The 9465-nt window shown below is 44.0% G+C and overlaps 1 pseudogene; it reads right to left on the reverse strand.

Annotated features, from left to right (window-relative positions):
* Positions 1-8975: 8975 nt before the first annotated feature.
* LOC136134087 (cytochrome c oxidase subunit 7B, mitochondrial pseudogene) lies at positions 8976-9227 on the reverse strand (annotated as a pseudogene).
* Positions 9228-9465: the final 238 nt, after the last annotated feature.

The raw sequence follows: 9465 nt of genomic DNA on the forward strand, positions 1-9465 counted from the left end.
CCAGGCTTGCCCTATTAAAACAGTGCTAGGAAACATCCTACTAGCTAAATTTTGCCTTCATTTATCCTTGTCTCCTTAGAATAATCTACTCAAGTGGAATTTCTGGTTCAAAGGCTCTGTATACTGTCAACGCTGTTGGCATGCTTTATAAAACTGTCCTCGGGAATGAAGGTTATTCTTGTTTATATTCCACATGTGAATGTAGGAGGGCACTTATTTCCAATCAACGTTACCAGTTCTAGTAAATATTGTTTTGGTCAGTTTAATACCATTTTAAATTCCTGGGTCTCCCTACTTCCTCCACCTGTTGGGTCTAATAGAACATGCCCTCCAAAGGATGGGGTGAGGAATCAGAGATACATGAGGTGAAGAAGGGCTGTGCAGGAGGGGCTCAGTGATGTGTTCACAGTTCATTTAAGTTCAGTTTGAAGATTCACCTCATAGAAATAGTTTGTTGATGGGCTTAACGTTGGAACTGTAGAAGCTGCAGCATGAGGAGGAGCTTATTTACAACCAGGGTGATTCTCTGCATCCCGAGGGAGGTCCTTCATCAGGTAGAGAGAGACGGATGCCTCCAGAACTCTGAAAGTCAGTTGGAAACAGTGCAAGTCAGAGTGGCTTGAGAAGTGGTGCAGGGAATCCAAAAGGGTGGACAACTTAAAAGTGAACATAATCATTGGCCAAAGCTTGGAAATACTAAAAAGAGAAAAACGATCACCTGCTGGGCTTTTTTCACTGAACTACATTTTGGCATTGTGCCATTGCCCTGTATGGAACACTGCTTATTTTTTTCTGGATTGAAAAGCAATAGGGTGGAATGGTGAACCATGTTGGGCATGGAGAGTCTGAATACTGGCCCTGCCATGTGCCAGCTCATTGAGTTTGAGTTATTCTCTAAGCTGTTTCCAGGTCTATGAGGAATGATGATGATACAATGTAGGGCTGTGTGAGGATTAGATGAGATAGTTTGCAGAAGTCAGCACAGAGCCTGGAATTAGTAACCCTCCCTCCACTGCAGCTGTTATGCTTACTTTGACACTGTGTCTTCAACTCACACAGAGTCTGCTTGGATTCCCTGAAGGTGACTCACGGACACAGAGGGCGACAAACTTTGTCCCACTATTTACCACCTTCCACAGTGTCCCGATGAGAAGAGAAAATGGGAGAACTTTCTTTCCTGTTTTTTTTTTTTTTTACATCTTTATTGGAGTATAATTGCTTTACAATGGTGTGTTAGTTTCTGCTTTATAACAAAGTGAATCAGTTATACATATACATATGTTCCCATATCTCTTCCCTCTTGCGTCTCCCTCCCTCCCACCCTCCATATCCCACCCCTCCAGGCGGTCACAAAGCACCGAGCTGATCTCCCTGTGCTATGCGGCTGCATCCCACTAGCTATCTACCTTACGTTTGGTAGTGTATATATGTCCATGCCTCTCTCGCGCTTTGTCACAGCTCACCCTTCCCTCTCCCCATATCCTCAAGTCCATTCTTTAGTAGGTCTGTGTCTTTATTCCTGTCTTACCCCTAGGTTCTTCATGATTTTTTTCCCTTAAATTCCATATATATGTGTTAGCATACGGTATTAGTCTTTCTCTTTCTGACTTACTTCATTCTGTATGACAGACTCTAGATCTATCCACCTCATTACAAATAGCTCAATTTCGTTTCTTTTTATGGCTGAGTAATATTCCATTGTATATATGTGCCACATCTTCTTGATCCATTCATCCGATGATGCACACTTAGGTTGTTTCCATCTCTGGGCTATTGTAAATAGGGCTGCAATGAACATTTTGGTACATGACTCTTTTTGAATTATGTTTTTCTCAGGGTATATGCCCCGTAGTGGGATTGCTGGGTCATATGGTAGTTCTATTTGTAGTTTTTTAAGGAACCTCCATACTGTTCTCCATAGTGGCTGTACCAATTCACATTCCCACCAGCAGTGCAAGACTGTTCGCTTTTCTCCACACCCTCTCCAGCATTTATTGTTTCTAGATTTTTTGACGATGGCCATCCTGACTGGTGTGAGATGACATCACATTGTAGTTTTGATTTGCATTTCTCTAGTGATTAATGATGTTGAGCATTCTTTCGTGTGTTTGTTGGCAATCTGTATATCTTCTTTGGAGAAATGTCTGTTTAGGTCTTCTGCCCATTTTTGGATTGGGTTGCTTGTTTCTTTGTTATTGAGCTGCATGAGCTGCTTATAAATTGTGGAGATTAATCCTTTGTCAGTTGCTTCATTTGAAAATATTTTCTCCCATTCTGAGGGTTGTCTTTTGGTCTTGTTTATGGTTTCCTTTGCTGTGCAAAAGCTTTGAAGTTTCATTAGGTCCCATTTGTTTATTTTTGTTTTTATTTCCATTTCTCTAGGAGGTGGGTCAAAAAGGATCTTGCTGTGATTTATGTCATAGAGTGTTCTGCCTATGTTTTCCCCTAAGAGTTTGATAGTGTCTGGCCTTACATTTAGGTCTTTAATCCATTTTGAGCTTATTTTTGTGTATGGTGTTAAGGAGTGTTCTAATCTCATACTTTTACATGTACCTGTCCAGTTTTCCCAGCACCACTTATTGAAGAGGCTGTCTTTTCTCCACTGTACCTTCCTGCCTCCTTTATCAAAGATAAGGTGACCATATGTGTGTGGGTTTATCTCTGGGCTTTCTATCCTGTTCCATTGATCTATCTTTCTGTTTCTGTGCCCGCACCATACTGTCTTGATTACTGTAGCTTTGTAGTATAGTCTGAAGTCAGGGAGCCTGATTCCTCCAGCTCCGTTTTTCGTTCTCAAGATTGCTTTGGCTATTCGGGGTCTTTTGTGTTTCCATACAAATTGTGAAATTTTTTGTTCTAGTTCTGTGAAAAATGCCAGTGGTAGTTTGATAGGGATTGCATTGAATCTGTAGATTGCTTTGGGTAGTAGAGTCATTTTCACAATGTTGATTCTTCCAATCCAAGAACATAGTATATCTCTCCATCTATTTGTATCATCTTTCATTTCTTTCATCAGTGTCTTATAATTTTCTGCATACAGGTCTTTTATCTCCTTAGGTAGGTTTATTCCTAGATATTTTATTCTTTTTGTTGTAATGGTAAATGGGAGTGTTTTCTTAATTTCACTTGCAGATTTTTCATCATTAGTGTTTAGGAATGCCAGAGATTTCTGTGCATTAATTTTGTATCCTGCTACTTTACCAAATTCATTGATTAGCTCTAGTAGGTTTCTGGTAGAATTTTAGGATTCTCTATGTATAGTGTCATGTCATTTGCAAACAGTGACATCTCTACTTCTTCTTTTCTGATTTGGATTCCTTTTATTTCCTTTTCTTCTCTGATTGCTGTGGCTAAAACTTCCAAAACTATGTTGAATAATAGTGGTGAGAGTGGGCAACCTTCTCTTGTTCCTGATCTTGGTGGAAATGGTTTCAGTTTTTCACCATTGAGGACAATGTTGGCTGTGGGTTTGTCATATATGGCCTTTATTATGTTGAGGAAAGTTCCCTCTATGCCTACTTTCTGCAGGGTTTTTATCATAAATCAGTGTTGAATTTTGTCGAAAGCTTTCTCTGCATCTATTGAGATGATCATATGGTTTTTCTCCTTCAGTTTGTTAATATGGTGTATCATGTTGATTGATTTGCGTATATTGAAGAATCCTTGCATTCCTGGAATAAACCCCACTTGATCATTTACATTCAAGGTAATTATTGATATGTATGTTCCTATTCCCATTTTCTTAATTGTTTTGGGTTTGTTTTTGTAGGTCTTTTCCTTCCCTTGTTTTTCTTACCTAGAGAAGTTCCTTTAGCATTTGTTGTAAAGCTGGTTTGATGGTGCTGAACTCTCTCAGCTTTTGCTTGTCTGTAAAGATTTTAATTTCTGCATCAAATCTGAATGAGATCCTTGCTGGGTAGAGTAATCTTGGTTGCAGGTTTTTCTCCTTCGTCACTTTAAATTTGTCCTGCCAGTCCCTTCTGGCTTGCAGAGTTTCTGCTGAAAGATCAGCTGTTAACCTTATGGGGATTCCCTTGTGTGTTATTTGTTGTTTGTCCCTTGCTGCTTTTAATATGTTTTCTTTGTATTTAATTTTTTGATAGTTTGACTAATATGTGTCTTGGCGTGTTTCTTCTTGGATTTATCCTGTATGGGACTCTCTGTGCTTTCTAGACTTAACTATTTCCTTTCCCATATTAGGGAATTTTTCAACTATAATCTCTTCAAATATTTTCTCAGTCCCTTTTTTTTTCTCTTCTTCTTCTGGGACCCCTATAATTCGAATGTTGGTGCATTTAATGTTGTCCCAGAGGTCTCTGAGACTGTCCTCAGTTCTTTTCATTCTTTTTTCTTTATTCTGCTCTGCAGTAGTTATTTCCACTATTTTATCTTCCAGGTCACTTATCCGTTCTTCTGCCTCAGTTATTCTGCTATTGATCCCTTCTAGAGTATTTTTAATTTCATTTATTGTGTTGTTCATCGTTGCTTGTTTCCTCTTTAGTTCTTCTGGGTCCTTGTTAAATGTTTCTTGCATTTTGTCTATTCTATTTCCAAGATTTTGGATCATCTTTACTATCATTATTCTGAATTCTTTTTCAGGTAGACTGCCTATTTCCTCTTCATTTGTTAGGTCTGGTGGGTTTTTGCCTTGCTCCTTCATCTGCTGTGTGTTTCTTTGTCTTCTCATTTTGCTTATCTTACTGTGTTTGGGGTCTCCATTTTGCAGGCTGCAGGTTCGTGGTTCCTATTGTTTTTGGTGCCTGTTCCCAGTGGCTAAGGTTGGTTCAGTGGGCTGTGTATGCTTCCTGGTAGAGGTGACTAGTGCCTGTGTTCTGGTGGGTGAGGCTGGATCTTGTCATTCTGGTGGGCAGGTCCACGTCTGGTGGTGTGTTTTGGGGTGTCTGTGGCATTATTATGTTTTCAGTCAGCCTCTTCGCTAATGGATGGGGTTGTGTTCCTGTCTTGCTAGTTGTTTGGCATAGGGTGTCCAGCACTGTAGCTTGCTGGTCGTTGAGTGAAGCTGGGTGTTGGTGTTGAGATGGAGATCTCTGGGAGATTTTCGCCATTTGATATTACGTGGAGCTGGAGGTCTCTTGTGCACCAGTGTCCTGAAGTTGTCTCTCCCACCTCAGAGGCACAGCACTGACTCCTGGCTGCAGCACCAAGAGCCTTTCATCCACATGGCTCAGCATAAAAGGGAGAAAAGGTAGAAAGAAAGAAAGAGGATAAAATAAAATAAAGTAAGATAAAATAAAAGTTATTAAAATAAAAATTAAAAAATAATTATTAAGAAAAAAAAATTTTTTAATAAAAAACAAAAAAATGGAAGGACAGAACCCTAGAACAAATGGTGAAAGCAAAGCTATACAGACAAAATCTCACACAGAAGCATACACATACACACTCACAAAAAGAGGAAAAGTGGATAAAATAATATATCTTGCTCTCAAAGTCCACCTCCTCAATTTGGGATGATTCGTTGTCTATTCAGGTATTCCACAGATGCAGGGTACATCGAGTTGATTGTAGAGATTTAATCCGCTGCTTCTGAGGCTCCTGGGAGAGATTTCCCTTTCTCTTCTTTGTTCGCACAGCTCCCGGGGCTCAGCTTTGGATTTGGCCCCGCCTCTGCGTATAGGTCGCCCGAGGGCATCTGTTCTTCGCTCAGATAGGATGGGGTTAAAGGAGCCGCTGATTCGGGGGCTCTGGCTCACTCCGGCCGGGCGGAGGGAGGGGCACGGAGTGCGGGGCGGGCCTGCGGCGGCAGAGGCCGGCGTGACGTTGCACCAGCCTGAGGCGCGCCATGCGTTCTGCTGGGGAAGTTGTTCCTGGATCCCGGGACCCTGGCAGTGGCGGGCTGCACAGGCTCCCCGGCAGGGGGCCGTGGGCAGTGACCTGTGCTCGCACACCGGCTTCTTGGTGGCAGCAGCAGCCTTAGCGTCTCATGCCCGTCTCTGGGGTCCGCGCTTTTAAGCCGCGGCTCACGCCCGTCTCTGGAGCTCCTTTAAGCTGCGCTCTTAACCCCCTCTCCTCGCGCACCAGGAAACAAAGGGGCAAGAAAAAGTTTCGTCTCTGGCAGCTGCAGACTTTTTCCGGACTCTCTCCCAGCTAGCCGTGGCGCACTGGCCCCCTTCAGGCTGTGTTCACGCCGCCAACCCCAGTCCTCTCCCTGCGCTCCGACCGAAGCCCGAGCCTTAACTCCAGGCCCCGCGGGTGAGCAGACAAGCCTCTCGGCCTAGTGAGTGCCGGTCGGCCCTGATCCTCTGTGCGGGAATCTCCCCGCTTTGCCCTCCGCACCCCTGTGGCTGCGCTCTCCTCCGCGGCTCTGAAGCTTCCCCCCTCCGCCACCTGCAGTCTCCGCCCGCGAAGGGGCTCCTAGTCTGTGGTAAACCTTTCCTCCTTCACAGCTTGCTCCCAGAGGTGCAGGTCCCGTCCCTATCCTTTGTGTTGTTTCTTTTTTCTTTCGCCCTACCCAGGTACGTGGGGGGTTTCTTGCCTTTTGGGAGGTCTGAGGTCTTCCTCCAGAGTTCAGTAGGTGTTCTGTAGGAGCTGTTCCACGTGTAGATGTATTTCTGGTGTATCTGTGGGGAGGAAGGTGATCTCCGTGTCTTACTCTTCCGCCATCTTCTCCCTCTCCCTTCTGTAAACAACTTTAAATTGCTTTCAGAACAAGGCAGGGTAGAACGAAAGAAATAAAAGTAAAAGAAAATAAAGCTCATCACTGGTATAACCACTCTGAGGTAAATCCTGTTTATATATTGTAACTTTCTTCCTTTCCCCTTCCTTCTCATTGTCTCTACGTCCATCTGTCCATCTAGCTTACCTGCAGGGAGGCGGTATGTGAGTTTCACACAGCCCTGGTCCATAAACAGTTTCTTTCATCATAAAAAGTTCATTGTAAAATGAATTTTAATGGCCGTCTAGACCTCTATCGTATAGATAAGCCACAGTTTATTAATTATTCTTGTCATTAAAATTTAGGTTTTCTTCCCTTTGCTGCATAACATTTATCTTTATAACCGTGATCACCATCATTCCTTATACATTTTTGCATATAACCCTTTACTTTTGTTTGTTATAAGACTTTCATATACATTACTGGAGATCATCTTCTTCCTATTCAAAGAAATGAAATTAAAGCATATAATCATCTGTGCCTATCCAGCAGAGTTAGGAGCCAGGAGAGTGGTATTCCCTGCACCAGCAAGGAAGCAAGTCTATAAAACATGGAATGAAAATATCTTCTCCCTTTGGCACGGCAGAGAGCTTCTCCAGGGAAGTTGTTGAGGAATACAGATTAGGTTTAGGGATGAATCCTTGCTACCTGGGTGCTTCCCCTTCCTCAAGCTTCCAGAGGCCGTCTCTGACGAGTTCATCTAGGACGGGGGAGAGAAGCCTCGCTGGGCATGGCTTCTGGTGGGCCTGGAGCTCAGAGACTTCAGCAGACCTTCTTCAAAGACCTGATCCCTCCTTACCTGGTTTTCAGCCAAAGCTAGAATCTGACATCCCCAGATATTTCTAGGGTTTGAGCGGGATATTTTCCCCATTCAGTTGGGCAAAGCCTGAAGGGCATTTTTAAACAGGGGATCTTTGAGTTTTCAGCTTTTATCTTTCATTAAAGATTAGGAGCAACATTTTAAACTCCTCTGCCTCAGAGGTCCCTGCCTGTAGCTTCCATGCCTTGTGACCTGCCTGTGTATTATGGGAGAATGTTCCATCTGCAGCTACTGACCGTAGTTGCCCCTCAGTGTCTGTGGCGGGTTGGTTTCAGGAACCCTCGAGGATCCCCAAATCTGTGGACGCTCAGGTCCCTATATAAAATGGTGTAGCAGAGTATCTGTGGGTACGGAGGACCGACTGTATTTTGTTTCCCACCTGCTGCTGAAGTCAGACTCAGGTCTCCTTCAGAAACTACCATTTGTCTGCACAGATCCTTCTGGTGGTGATGAGATCTGTGTTGGCAAACACAGCCCTTGCTTGTGCTGTTTTCCAAGAAGCAGGTCTGGGTGGACCCAAGACTGGTGTGCTCACCAGCGGTGCCACCTTGAACACCAGTTATGACCTCAGTTTTCGTGTCTGTGATAAGCAAAATACTCCTTCCTCGTGGTGTTGTGGTGAAGGCTGAGCTCTATGTGGCTGAAGGACACATTGTTTGTGAACATGCCTATCGCTCGACCGATGCCTCTTTTACCATAATTATTCGATTTTGATTCAAGTGTTTGACCTGGGCACACCCGGGAGGAGTCTCCAGGAGAGCAAATAATTACCAAACACTTGGTCTGTGGCTGTGACCAGCCCCAGGGCCTTCTCAACAAGCTGACAAGGTAGATACTCTCATCATCCCCGTGTCCATCAAGAAGTTACAAGACTCATCCAGGTTTAGAGCTAGAAAGAAACAAAGCCACGGTTGGAACTTAGGCAGTCTGGTTGTAGAACCTGTTCTCTTGTCTACCCAACTGTAGTGCCCAAAACCCAACAAATGGTTAAGAACGTGTTTCTCTTTAAAGATGCACTGAAGCCCTGAGTGCAGTTGGCCGTGGGTACCCCTGGCCTGGTATCGCAACCCACTGCCAGCCCGTATCTCTCCCTTCCCTCCCGCCTGGTCACAGTCCCATCCTGGATGGTATTCCTGTGCCACCAGCTCCATTTATTCCTGACACAGTGTAAAGGGGGACCCATGAACGTGTGGTACCACCAAGGTGTTTACTTCTCAGTAGAGCCTGGCCCCAGGACACCCAAGGGAGTCAACCCCTCATGTTCCAAAGAAGGGGGGCCGTGACCCAGCACAGGGGCTATGTAAACTGGGTCTTGTTGCATGCAGGAAAATCCTATGTGGATCCTTCCAGAAGAGACTGTCAAACTTTTATTTTTTAAATCTTCAATCATGCCATATTGTAATGGGTACACAGTGCTTTTACTTGGCATCAGTTATGAGTTGGTTTTGAAACAATTCAGTATTAAACCAGTGGGGATGATTACTGATCTCTCCATCCCTTTGGGGCAGCTCTACCAACAGGGGACAGGTTCCATTCTATTCCAATTTGTGTTGCTGTATATGCCCATCCGGCAACACAGAAGGTGGCTCCATTAGCTGATACAGCGTTACCATATTTGTCATGGAAATCAGGTGTCTGCTTCCGGTGGCTCTGCCTTGCCATTGTTTGCTGAATGCTTTGAACTCAGAGGCAACTGAGTGCATTTTTGGCCAGGGGAAACATCGTGGAGCTGAAGACAGAACTACAGCAACTGCAGCTGCTAGTTTTTTGCACCTTCACATCAAGTACCCTTGCAAAGAGTTCTGAAAACGAGACTGTCAGACTTTTTGCTCAACTTCCAATTGTGGCATTTAGAGGCTAACTTTTATCCCACAAAACTTTTGAACTTACTTAGCAGTGTTTAGTTCACAAAGCATCTTCCCCACTTCCCTCTGTGGGGTCACCATAGAAAGTTCATGAGGGAGGCCAG

Source organism: Phocoena phocoena, chromosome 14 (genome assembly GCF_963924675.1).
Source record: "Phocoena phocoena chromosome 14, mPhoPho1.1, whole genome shotgun sequence".
NCBI classification, from domain to species: domain Eukaryota; kingdom Metazoa; phylum Chordata; class Mammalia; order Artiodactyla; family Phocoenidae; genus Phocoena; species Phocoena phocoena.